The sequence below is a fragment of the Carassius gibelio genome, chromosome A19 (assembly GCF_023724105.1).
Source record: "Carassius gibelio isolate Cgi1373 ecotype wild population from Czech Republic chromosome A19, carGib1.2-hapl.c, whole genome shotgun sequence".
Classification (NCBI taxonomy): domain Eukaryota; kingdom Metazoa; phylum Chordata; class Actinopteri; order Cypriniformes; family Cyprinidae; genus Carassius; species Carassius gibelio.
The window spans coordinates 26,615,139-26,628,431 of NC_068389.1; the positions used below are offsets into that span (position 1 = coordinate 26,615,139).

The following is a 13,293-nucleotide window of genomic DNA, read 5'->3' on the forward strand; positions in this document are numbered from 1 at the left end:
TGTAAGAAATTGCACAGTAGAAAAATACTTAAAAAATGATATACTAAAAAAATATTTTAAAGGAATATCACACAAGTTTTCACAGATGTTTTAATTTAAATTTGCCAAAACAATAACACTATATTTTTCAAAAACAATTTCTGAAAGTACATTTGTATTTGTGCATATAATGTTTATTTATTTATTATTATTGTCAGCTAATAAAACCTATGCTTCAGGGACCATATTCATATAACATCTAAGTCTAAATGTAGCTCTTGACTGGTTGAGTTAGATGATGATTAACACTAAACAGTAGAAAATCAGTTGAGTCTCCCCAGCTGGAAATGTCATTGGCTGTTAAAATCTTGTGTTTCTTATAATAAACTGACATATTGATAACACTGAATCTTTTATAACACTCTTAATGACATGTCGATGCATACTGTATGCATTAGTGAATGTGGTGGTGCTTATGGGGTATGGTCACTTATTCCTTATATGAACTGTTTCAAATGCAAGACATTGATTGCATGAGATTAAGTTTGTAAATGATAGCCTGTGCCCTTTTGTAGTGTGCACATATATTTATCATCAAACTGTGGTAACTGTGACTAAATTCAGTATATATACGTCTGCCATATGTTGCCACCCCTCAAAAATACCTGCCCCCTTCTCACCACCCCATCAATATTTTTCTAGATCCGCCCCTGCATAAACACAAATGTCCAGTGAGCGAACGAATCGAACTTTTGAACCGATTCCTCTAAACGATTCAATAGAACCGCATCGGAAACCGTGACTTTTCTTTACTGTACATTTGAAAGAAGTTTTCTTTTGATTTTTTGACTACTCAAACGTATGGAATCCCATTTCAGATAAAAATATAACTTAATTAAATTGTGTTTCTGCTAGCTACATTTCACATAGGCTAAATAAAAGAAAATTAGACTCTAAATCTCTCTTTTTTATTCAAAGTTGATCTAGACAAGAATATGGAAACTATCTAAAGCTTTTTTAATCCTGAAGCAGTGAAAATTGTATCTACTGTATATCCATCATGTGTCCTCTTGATGTGTAGGCTAAATTTGTTTAATTATACATTAATTCATTTTTGTTGGTTAACCTTCACATACCTTATGGAAATTAACCATGCTTATTAACCTAAATAATACAAAAGGTTAATATAGTTAATGGTTTGGCTACATAATAAAACCATGGTTCAATTTTTTTACGAATTTGTACTATTTGTATTTACTTCTTTTTTTTTTTTTTTTTTTTTTACAAATGCGCTGTCTTAATAGTTTGATGTTATGTACTTAAAAAGTGCTCTGAAGTCTCGATCTGAATCAAATGATTCGCGAACTCGCTTGGTTGTGTTTCTGAACTGAATCAAATGATTCGCGATCCGATTCGCTTCGAAACTGTGAATCTGATTCGGAGTTTCGAAAAGCCCAGTTTCACCCATAAATATGTGCTTTAAAATCATAAGCGATGTCGAAATTAGAAAAGGAATGGATGAATTAAAAAAAAATAGAGAAAATAGTATGATGTTTACAAATAAATGTTTCCTTTTTAAAGATAACATTCAACACAAACAATTAATCAGTCATACTATTTGTCATAGAGTCCCGATGTGAGAACAATATACTGAAATCAGACCTAATGTAATCTAGGATTCGGAAGATCGTACACATTTGAATCCAGCAGAATCAACGAGAGAGTTCATTTGATCATCCGAGCGAATCGATTCGCTAAAACGAATCGGAACACTCCGGCGCAAGTGGCCAAAGTCTGGAACGCGACTCCAGCGGCGTTCATTCACTCGGGACTGGGAGGAGTGTGTGTATGTGTGTGTGTGTGGAGCTGGATGGAGCTGGAGTGGGCTGGGATCTGCCCGTCAGCCATGTTGGAATGAGAGGGAATGAAAAGCTGGAATGAGAGAGAATCGACTGGAGAAGACGGGAAAAGCGGCTTCTGGAATATCACCGCAGACGATCATTACGCGCGGTCACATCACACAATAAACGAGTGAGTAGCGCGCATTCATGCTTTCACACATCTGTTAGAAAGAAACAAACTGTCAGTGTGTACAGTGAATGTGAGGATTCCTGTGCTGGATCGAGCGTGCCATGCGTTCATGAGGAACAATCAGGATCTGGATCCGATATTGCGCGTTGATTGTGACGCGCGCTCGCGCTTCGGATTCACTGGATCGAATCGAGTATTAATATTGAGCTTGGGGGCTTATGATGACGTCAGCTTCAGAAGTCTATGCTACACTACTTCAACGAAAGCCCATTGTATAGAGTTTCTGTTTATCAACATGAAGACAACAGCTGGATTTGATAATCAACAGAAGTTATTACAAAGTAGTATTAAAGAATATGGATTGAGTATACAAGATAAAAAAATACAAATAGTTTTAAGGGGTGGAGTGTATAGGCATTCATTTGAAAAATAGCCTGATGAAGGAAAAAACAAAACAATTGATTAGATATACTAAGAATGAATACAGTAGAAATATTAATTCAGCGTGCTTTTATGTAAATTAAATTAAATGTTATATGCTGTATGTGCATTTGCCGTGATAATACTTTGTTTTTAATTAATTTTACAAAATATTTACTATGTTTAATGGGAGTGTACCAGAGTGATACTTTTGGAGATGTACCATCATAATAATAGTGTTTGGGCATAATTTTTAGTATATATCATGGTATTTCTATACCTTTTGGACAGCGTACCATCTTTTATTTAATTGTTTTATTTTATTATTTTATTTACTTTTTTGCTGACAAATTACTGATGCAATATTGTGAGAAAACGATTTTGTATGTGTGAATATATATAATTTTTTTTAAGTACAAATCCCACACACTCAACATTTTAATCAAAACCTTTCAGACAATCGACTTTTCTTAATCTTATTGTATTGTATGATTATTGTATTATTAGTGCATTAGTACTTTCTGGACAGAGTTTCACATAATTTGGATGTAAATTGGACATAACGATTTTGCTATTTATAGTATATATTTTAATATAATGAAACAAAACGTTTTGATATATGGAAATGTCATGATTCAAAAGGGTGCAATATATCTAAGATATTAACAATAACATATATTCATTTTAACATTAATTAGGCCTAATTGAATGGTAGGAAGTAATATTAGTGGTGTCAAATGATAAATCACGATTAATTGCATCCAAAATACAAGTTTTTGTTTACTCAATATATGTGTGTATACTGTGTATATATATATACATATATACACATGCATATATTATGTGAACAAAAACTTTTATTTTGGATGCGATTAAGAAATGTATTCTGTAATACTCTCTGATAGATACTGTAACATACTAATGATTTAATGTCCTGTAGGTCAGTAGAGGCTCTTCCCTGAATGTGATCAGACAGACAGAGCGTCATAGAGCTGGGAATCGCACTCATTTGCTCTGTGTACGAGCGATACTGTATTTAAAGGTGGAGATGAGGGGTATTTTTAGAGCCTCCAGTCAAGCTGTCAGACTCTGAGATCAGAGCGTGTGTGAATTACGGCTGTGAGAGAGTTTCCTTTGCGACTGCTGCATTGTCATCAGCAGAGATCTCCTCATGTGAACTTGTGGCTCACACACACTATCTTAACTTAGATTACATCATTAATCATTCTGTAATGTGTAACCGCAAGATTTCTCCTCATAAAGGCCGAATGCATCTTTGTGACTGTGTGGAATCCTGTTGTTTTAGCTGCGCAGGAAGACAGTGTGTGATTTCAGCAGCTGTGACAGGAAGCTGTGTGTGTGTGTGTGTGTGTGTGTGTGTGTGATGGCATAGCCTTTAACTGAGATTGGTTTAGCAGGATGTTGCTACCTTGCATGTTCTTTCAGGGTTTAAGAGGAAAAGCAGAAACAGCTGTCTGCATGTTTAGGGCAAGATTTTCTTCTTAATGATGGGTATCAGCCAGACTGATAATATGACCATTTAAAGATTATCAGCATCACAATGCACTGAAGCTCCCATTGTGTTTTTAAATTCATTTTGAGGAAATAGTGTGTAAAATAAGCATGATGCATTTTTGTGCATTTCACTTTCTTTATTGTAATTGTATTATGTGCACAGTATTATATCATTCTCTGTTTTTATCTAGATATTGGTATCAGCATTGGTTATTGCAAGTTTGATTCAGCTCAGAAGTCACAAGAAACACTAGAGTTTACATCAGGTTTAGAAGAATTGCCTGCATGTTTCGGCAAAAAGTCTTCAATCTAATTAAAAAAAATTACAAATAAAAATACTTAAAATGAATAAAAAATAAAAAATTAAACATACACAATTTTAAAATAAAACAATCTAAATAAAAACACTTATAAAATTATTTAAAAAAATACAAATTAAAAACTAAAATGTATAATTTAAAGATAAAATAAAAATTAAATTATTAAAAATAAATAAAAATACTAAAAATGAATTAAAAATGAAAAAATAAAAATACACAATTTTAAAATAAAACAATCAAAATAAAAAAAACGTTAACACAAATTATTTAAATAATAAAAAATAATAAAATATATAATTTAAAGATAAAAAATAAAAAACAAATTAAATAATAAAAATAAAACACTTATAAACTTATTTAAATAGTAAAAATGCAAATTGAAAATATATTATTTAAAGATAAAGATAAGAATATAAAAAATAAATCAAAATACTAAAAATGAATAAAAAATAAGAAATACATTTTTTTAAATTTTTTAAAATAAAACAATCAAAATAAAACAGTTATACAATTATTTAATAATTAAAAATGCTAAACTAAAATATATAATTTAAAGATAAGAATATTAAAAATAAATCAAAACACAAAAAAATTATAAAAAATACAAAATTGTCAAATAAACAATCAAAATAAAACACTTATAAAATATTTAAATAATAAAAATGCAAAATGTGTATATATATAACTTAAAGATATAAATAAAAGTATTAAAAATAAATCTAAATTAAAAAAAATAATAATTTTTTTTTAGAATAAAACAAGCAAAATAAAACCTAAAGAATATGGTTATAGAAGAAGCCATATCAGTGAACCTCTAAACTAGCTGGTTGTTTTAAATGTGAACCTGTGCGTGTGTGTCTGGTGTGTTTGTGTGTGAGAGTGTGTGAACAGAGCCTTCATTGAGAGCGAGTGATGGCTCCACTGTACTTCCAGTCTCCAGCCGTCTCAATGGCTCATTCAGACTGAGGTAACATCTCACACAAACGCTGCTTTATAAACCTGATCCAGACTCCGTGTGGGTCCATGATCCAGATCAAGCACCTGTACCTCAGCGTGTGTGACTGGCTTCTTTGTGCAGAGGCTTGAGTTTCCTGTTGGAGGCAAGCGTTTTAAACTAAAGATGACTCGCGAGCTGCTTCCAGTTCCTTTATATGACAGTTTACCTGAGAGACCCGTCATTAGTGCCCGGGGGGGCGGGAATGACAGGAACTGACACACAAACAACCAGCCTCTCTTTTTCCTCCCTGGTTTATTTCAGTTCTTTCCGTTCTCCTAGCCAGATCCCTGCTGCTGGAAGAAGGGCCGTGGAAACAGAAGGAAGTGTGTTTTTGTTTTAAAAAGCAGCGTGAACACAATTCTACTGTTCGCCCTCGCAGTCCTGTGATGCTGAGACAGGAAGTGATGTCGTGCAGGCAGGAAGCCTCAGGAATGTAATGGCATACTGCTTAGTGTATACTATATAGTGCATTCCTGAATGTCGCTGCATGTCTGATCTTGAAGATAAACTGGTTGTTTTGCATTTGTGCATTACCTTTCATTAAATGCATGAAGTTGAGCAGTGAAGACATTTAAAATGTGACAAAATAGTTATATTTGAAAGAAATGCAAATTCTTTTGAACTTTTGTTCATCAGAGAATCTTGAAAAATAAAATGTATCGCCATTTCCACAAAAACATTGTGCAGCACGACTGTTTTCAACACTGATAATAATCAGAAATTTTTCTTGAGCAGTAAATCAGCATATTGTTATGATTTCTGAAGATCATGTGACTGGAGGAATGATGCTGAAAATACAGCTGCACGTCACAAAATAAATTAAATTTTTAGACATATTCACACAGAAACACCGATTTTGAATTATAAAAAACATTTTACAGTTTTAATGATTTTACTGTATTTTATTTAAAATAAATGCAGCCTTGATGAGCAGAAAAGACTTCTTTAAAAAATAATAAAACATTTAGTAACTTTTTGCTATAGAATCAGACAATTTGCACATTTTAAATATTGAAGTAAGTGTAATATTGGTTATTAATGTTATTCCAATCATTTTTCCCAATTATGTCAGACCCTGATCTGTAATTTTAATGAGATATTTATTTTCCTAATTTGTTTGTTTACCTAAAAATGAAAGTTTTTTTACATCATATAATGAAAAATCACTGCATAGTTTTGGTTTGTAAATGATGACATGATTTCATATCTGTGTTCATGAAGGAACATGTTTGCAGTGAAGCTGCTGCTATCAGCCCGGTTCGGTGTAGCTCTTATCAAGCTGTCATGTTGTTCCAGTGAGGCTGTTGTTTCCTCTGAACACTGTTTGTGTATCTGTCTGAAAGCCTGATGTCTCTCCAGCTCTGTCTGTGAGTGTCTCAGCAGTGTTTAAGAGGCTTAAACTGACTCTGTCAGCAGTGAGACTCTTTCTTTGAGAGCTGTGGATGACATTCACATCCTCACGGCATTAAATAAACCACTCGCTTCGATTTACCCGAAAACTGCTGTTCTTTCAGAGCAAAACCTCCTCTGCACGTTTCCTCGACTGAGTGACAAACAGATGTGTTTTGGATGTAAATGCAAGTGTAGTCTGCTGTAATGTCACCATGAAATCATGATTGATGCTATTTTCTTTCTTAATAAACATTAGAATGTGTATAAAAATGTTAAATGGTAAATGCTCTTTTTGTTTTGGACAAGTTATTTATTTATTTATTACTATTCATTTTTTTTCTTCAATTTTGTCTTTTTTTCTCAAAAAGAAAACTTTTTTATTGATCTAGTGACCTGATCTTATTGTTCTATGCTAAACATACTGATATAAAAATGTATTTATGTATGCATGTATTTATTTATATATTTATTTTTATTTATTAATTTATTAATATATATGTATTTATTTATATGTTTACTATTATTTATTTTTATATATATATTTTTTGTCTATTTTCTAGCAAGAAAGCAACTATATTTTAATATTTATATGTGATTTTATCCGTGTTTAACCTAATTAACATGTAAAAATTTGATCTAGTACTTACTCTACTGTACAAAACATGCCAAGAGAGTAAAATACAAAACACCACTGAAGCATCCTAACAGTGATTCATTGGCTTTTTTCATCTGAAAATATTTAATTCAGAGAAATATTTCCATCCTGGTCAGATGATGGTGTGACAGACAGGGTTGTATTTCGCTGGTCTCTGTCATTGTCTATTTCTCTTCTCCAAGCCGCTGATGGAGAAAGCTGTGTGCAGCGTCTCGTCTGACCGGCTGTTTTGGGAGATAAGAGAGCGCTCTTCTGTCCGGATCTCCGAAATTTCAGAAGACTCCTTCATTTATGATTGCTCTTTTTATCTGTGTGTGTTATGTGCTTTCATGTGTAAAGTGGGGATCTTGTCCCCTGCTCTTCAAGCTGAAGCCGATGCTTTCTGTTCATCTGTTTCAGGAGCATTTTGGGTGGTGTTGTAATTAACTGCAACATAAACACACGTTTATTAAGTGTTTACATCTTTCGGGATCTTTATAACTATGATAATGAGTGTTAACTATATATATTAAATATTGGATAATGGATAAATTATAAATAGTAAAATAGAAATTAATTTAAATGTTATGTAGATATTTATTTTTTATATACGAAATGTATATTAAATAATTCTATTTCTTTTTATAAATAAATATTAAATAAGTACAATTACACACACACAAATATATGATACAACATTTCAAATATATTTTAATAATTAAACAATTCATAGTTTATTAATTTATTTGTATATATTTAGATTTTCATCACCAAAGCCATTATAAATGTTATATTTGTTTAATATATCAAATGTATTTGTTATATACAATTTTATAATCGTATATGACTAAAATAAATCAGATTTTATTTATTATTTGTCTATATCTCAGCACCAAAGCAGGTTGAGATTCAGGTGAAATCTGGTCTGTCAGTGATATATGGACTGTTTTGCTTTGGATCTTGTTTGGATTCTCCTCGTCGGAGCTGTTGGCTTCTGAAGCTCTTATTCAGTCAGGTCTCTTTCTCCGAGTGTTTGTGTGTTTGTTTGTTCATCCCGCTGTGTCTGTACACTAGCTGAAGTGTTAGCCGTGCTCCTGTCTCCTCACAATGCAGAGAAATGACATCATAGTTTATCACTGTGTCCTCGGGGCTTCGACTGGGCTGTTGGGACACACACACACACACACACTCAAACGCTCCTGCTTTAAAAGCGGTGACATCACTCCCCATCCACCCACGTCCTCGGGAGGATCATGTCCTCAAAATGCTCCTTCTACAGCGACAGAAAGAGACGGACGCGTCTGAAATGATTGATGCTGTGCTTTATTCATCAAAGCTGTGGCCTACAGATATGAATGTTTGAGTGTTTATTCTGTGCATTATATTATATCTTTTTTAATTTTAACATTTTATTATATATTTTTACATTTTAAGTATGCAGTATTGTTTATTTTAATTATGCAGTTTTTATTTTTATTTATAAAAATGTATACATAATGTGGAATGTATACATGAAATAATTCTACGTTATTAAACAAAAACATAAATACTATTAATCAATTAATTAACATGTCATTAATTAATCAGACTATTTTTGTTTTTCATTTATTAAGTTCTTTATACATAAAATATTTTTTACCAATAATTAATCAGGTTATATATATATAATATATAATACAATATATATATATATATGTATTTATGTATGTATGTATGTATGTATGTATGTATGTATGTATGTGTATATATATACTGTGTAGAAAATAATTTTTTTTTAAATTATACATATATTTGACATAATTTAATTAGATGCATTCCTTATTTTAGCTCATTATTTTTTGCATTCATTATTTAGCGCATCATTTTTTTTCCATAATTAATCAAACTAACCTCTTCCTTAGAATGTCAAATTTTCATAAAAAGGATTTGAGCTTTACATGTATTTCATATGACATTGTTTTATTTACACAATATGAAATGTTTAGCTTGTTCGATACTGCTGTACCATGAAAACTATTATTTAACCTTTGTTAATTCTATGTTGGGCAAACAAATGTACAACGGTTAGCATCTATCAGCTCCTGTATGTCAGTAGTAACCCTTTCCTTCATCTCTCTGCGCTGAAATGAGTCCCCGGGTCAGTCTTGTGAACCCTGACCTCTCTTAGCTCATCTTCTGTCCCGGGGCAGAACGGCGAGGGCACGTAATGGTCTGTAATTAGGTTACACCAGTGTCAAGTGTGAGTCACCGACAGAAAGAAAGAGAAACAGATAAAATGGGAAGCTGAGAGCTGCAAGACGGTGGACTGTGAACAATGTCAGCCATTGTGTGCAGAAATGTGACGCTGCTCTAGTGCTCTGTAATGACCTGGATAAAGCTTTTGTGTCCAGTCATTTATTATCAGAACGACACATTTATCTGCCGTGAGTCACGGCTGAAAGCCTCCGTCTGTAAATACAGCACAGAAACAGTAATTACAGCCTCTTTAGCAGCTCGCAGGGACTCGTTCCAGTTGGCAGGCGTGTTTTACGCCACATATGTAAAGAAACATGTCTAGTTGTGCTGAGAGTGAAGTGTCAGATGCTGCCTTCTGTGTTCGTTTAAGGCCATGTTTTAATGTCACTTTGGTTGTTCGCTCAGTGTGTAAGTCAAGCTTTCTTGCGCCAAAGATGTGATTTCTGTCACCCTTTTTCATCCTGTGTTTGACCCCTAGATCAGAAACACAAGTATGCATGAATGCAGACATGAATACTAGTGCTAGTGCACTGCATTCATGCACTCTTGTGAGCGTAATGCTCAAACCCGTCCATCTAGTGTGAGTTCACATAGAAAAACAATGTTTTGTTTGAACGGCCCCTTAATGTCTTGTTGCATCACACAAGGGTGTGCTGTATTTTTCGTTCTCTAGTGTTTGTCATTAAACCGACCTTTTATTATTCAGGTAGCTGCTGCAAACATGTCAACAGTTTTACTAACTTTAACGTTTAACCTTGCTGAGTCAGGTTAGAGTATTTTTTTTTTATTATTGTTGTGTATGCTCGTTTTTACCATCTTTTAATTCAGATTATGGTTACTGTCATCTGTTATTCATAAAGTTAATCTTTAGTTGTTTAATAATAATAATAATAACATTGATAACTGCAGTATTTACAATAACCCATATTGTATCTGTTTTTAAATGCATTTTTCTTTATTATTCATTTATGTTTTAAACCGTATCCGTCCCATCAGAAATGTGTGGTTCACGAGGACAGTTACGCTGCTGTATCTGCTCAGATATGCATCCTCCGTCTCTCTCTCGTTTGCATGCATCTGCAGTCTTCTGTCCCATAGGGAAGAAGCTGATAACAGGCTGAAAGTGTGTGTCAGGAAGGTTAAGAATAGAGGGCGATCGATAGTGGATTTTGCCGATACCGATAGCAAGGTTGGACCATACTGGCCGATACCGATTAATTAACCGATAGTTTTTAGAACGGATACTGAACAAAAACTAAAATAAACAATAACTAAAAAAACAGTACTGAACTATACTAGTTGTAGGTAATAATAATATTAATTAATGATAATAATAGTAATAGTAAACGTTGAAATTACCACACTCTAACAAGAAACAAAACTTACACAGCTTTCATTAATCTTAATGTTACATAAAAAATGAAGTGTTATCATTTCATTGCAACGGCCATGCTTAAAGATTTATATATATATATATATATATATATATATATATATATATATATATATGTATACACAAGCACTTGAGCAGTGGTCTAAAACAGTTTATTTAATCACCAAATGGATACAAGTTTACTTTAAGAATGAACAATGAGGCTTCAGAAAAGTTCAGTGTTTAAAAAACGGAGCAAACAAAAAGCGCGATCTTTATTATAGCTCTATAAATGAAGCATACAGACTTTATTAGAGCCACAGAAAGACAAGCATTTTGATTCAGATGCTCAATATACAATTTATTATGTACATTAACAACGTTTTGAGGCGAATATAATGTAATTGAATGAAAATTATGTGAATAGCACTCTGAGGCTGCATTTAAATCCGGGTTTGAAGTTTCTTTATATGTTAAGCGTGCAGCGTCATGTGTCTAAACACACAGCACGTGCTATCCGTGATTTCAACCATTAGAGCCACTCTTGCACTGTATAATGAAAACAGAGTCTTCTCAGCCGCTCCAGCAACTGACCCGGGAAACTATCAGCATGGATTTTTGCCGATAACCGATTGTTCCAGCAATCAACTATTGGTGCCGATTAATCGGCAAAACCGATACATCGGTCGACCTCTAGTTAAGAATGACAGACGCTGCACAGGTTTTTAAACGTATGTGTGCGTTTGCAGGTTAGGAGGCTTTGGGTCAGGAATTCAGCTCACAGTAGGTTGCTGAAAGAAATTTTGAGCTGTTTTGACGATGCATGAAAGAAGAGAGGCTCGTACGACCTTGAGTGTGAGAATCAGTCTCGTCTTTCTCACCATAGCAAGGCCAAACTCCGGCCTGAATGTCTAAGAGAGAGAATCCACATTCACGAGTACATAAGGAGGCAAACACTGCTCATTATACTCATGCAGACTAATGATAATGAACAAGACCTCTGTCTGATAGTAAAACAGGAGAGAAATACGTCTGTCTGTCTTTTTAAAGGAGGAAAGCCTGCATGTCGTGTGAACACATTATTTAATATAATACTATATATTTATAGTATACATTTTTTTGTTTATTTACTTATTTGTAATGCTTGTTTTAATATATTTCAGCAGTTTAATTTAAATGTTATGAAACTGTCATTAATAAAACATTATATTTAATCAGAAGTAATAAGAAATATTTAATTCACTGGATTATAACAGTATTTTTGTTTTACATTAATTTTTTTCAATATGTTTATTGTTAAAAAAAATTTATTTAATAATGATAATAATGATAAATTATATATTGATACTGATACATTATCTGATTTATTTTAGATTTTATTTATTTATTTTTTATAAAAAGACATTTGTACAGCGAATTTCCAGTGAAAAATTATTGCTTGTTCATTTTATATTTTATATATATATATCTATATCTATCTATCTATCTATCTATCTATCTATCTATCTATCTATCTATCTATATATATATACAAACACACACATACAGCAGCATACACTGATGCAAAATAATTATATTGTGTATAATATAAGATTATTGTCATAAGAGATATGATGTCATCCAGGATATGATCCTCAAGACAGGACAGTTTTGATTTGTGTATCTTTTTTGGCATTTATCCAAACAGCATCTTCAATTAAGTGTGATAAAACACATATTGCTTTATGAAATTTCATAAACTCTCTTTATGAAGCCCCTGGGGTGACTGTTATTAACTTTTCGGTTGATATTGTATCCTGTTATGGTGGATGAGTGGCTCTGCGGTGGATTGAATGATTTTGATCAGATTGTGATGGCGAGGGAAGCAGATGATTTGATTATTTCACAGTAAAACCCAAGCAGGATATTCAGAGACGTGGAGAAAGCTGTAGCAGCTGTGAAAAACAGTTTCTGCTGCAGATGACTTTTGTACAACATGGTTTTGATGAGTGGATCTGACACGAGTAAAGAGGCTCATCTTGATGACAGATGTCAGAATATTAAAGACACACAGTCGGAGAGAAAGAGAGTGAAAACTGACACTTTCCATTTGTTTTTGATCAGTTTAAAGGCGTGAGCTGCAGGAGAGCAAACCAAACGCATGGATCCGATTTCACACATCGTGCTTGTGACTTCTTGCTCTTGACAAACATGCAGAAAATTATAATTAGTGATTGTAGAGTCAGACGGAAACAGGAGAAAGATCCTCCTTCAGGAGAACATTGGACTTCTGGAAGCTGAATTTTGGTTTTGGAAATGACAAAATAGATATTTTTAGATGATGAATGGCTTTTTGTAGCGAGTCCAAAGCATACAGTTCAGCTGTTATTGAAGGTGCTTGGCCTATTTTTATCTGACA

General features: G+C 33.0%; 2 protein-coding genes across 17 annotated transcripts in view; one reads left to right on the forward strand and one right to left on the reverse strand.

Annotated features, from left to right (window-relative positions):
- LOC127935318 (60S acidic ribosomal protein P1-like) overlaps nt 1-13,293 on the reverse strand; it is a 568,794-nt gene that overhangs the window by 480,107 nt on the left and 75,394 nt on the right. The gene's annotated exons all lie outside the window — the stretch shown is intronic.
- The window catches only part of LOC127935309 (focal adhesion kinase 1-like), an 85,897-nt gene that overhangs the window by 817 nt on the left and 71,787 nt on the right, over nt 1-13,293 (forward strand). For 2 of the 8 annotated variants that reach the window (XM_052533066.1, XM_052533069.1), the window contains exon 1: nt 1,800-2,010. The exons of the other annotated variants lie outside the window; for them this stretch is intronic. The gene's annotated coding sequence lies outside the window, so the exon portion shown is untranslated. Of the gene's footprint in view, nt 1-1,799; nt 2,011-13,293 lie in introns of those variants that run through there. 8 annotated transcript variants of the gene reach the window in all.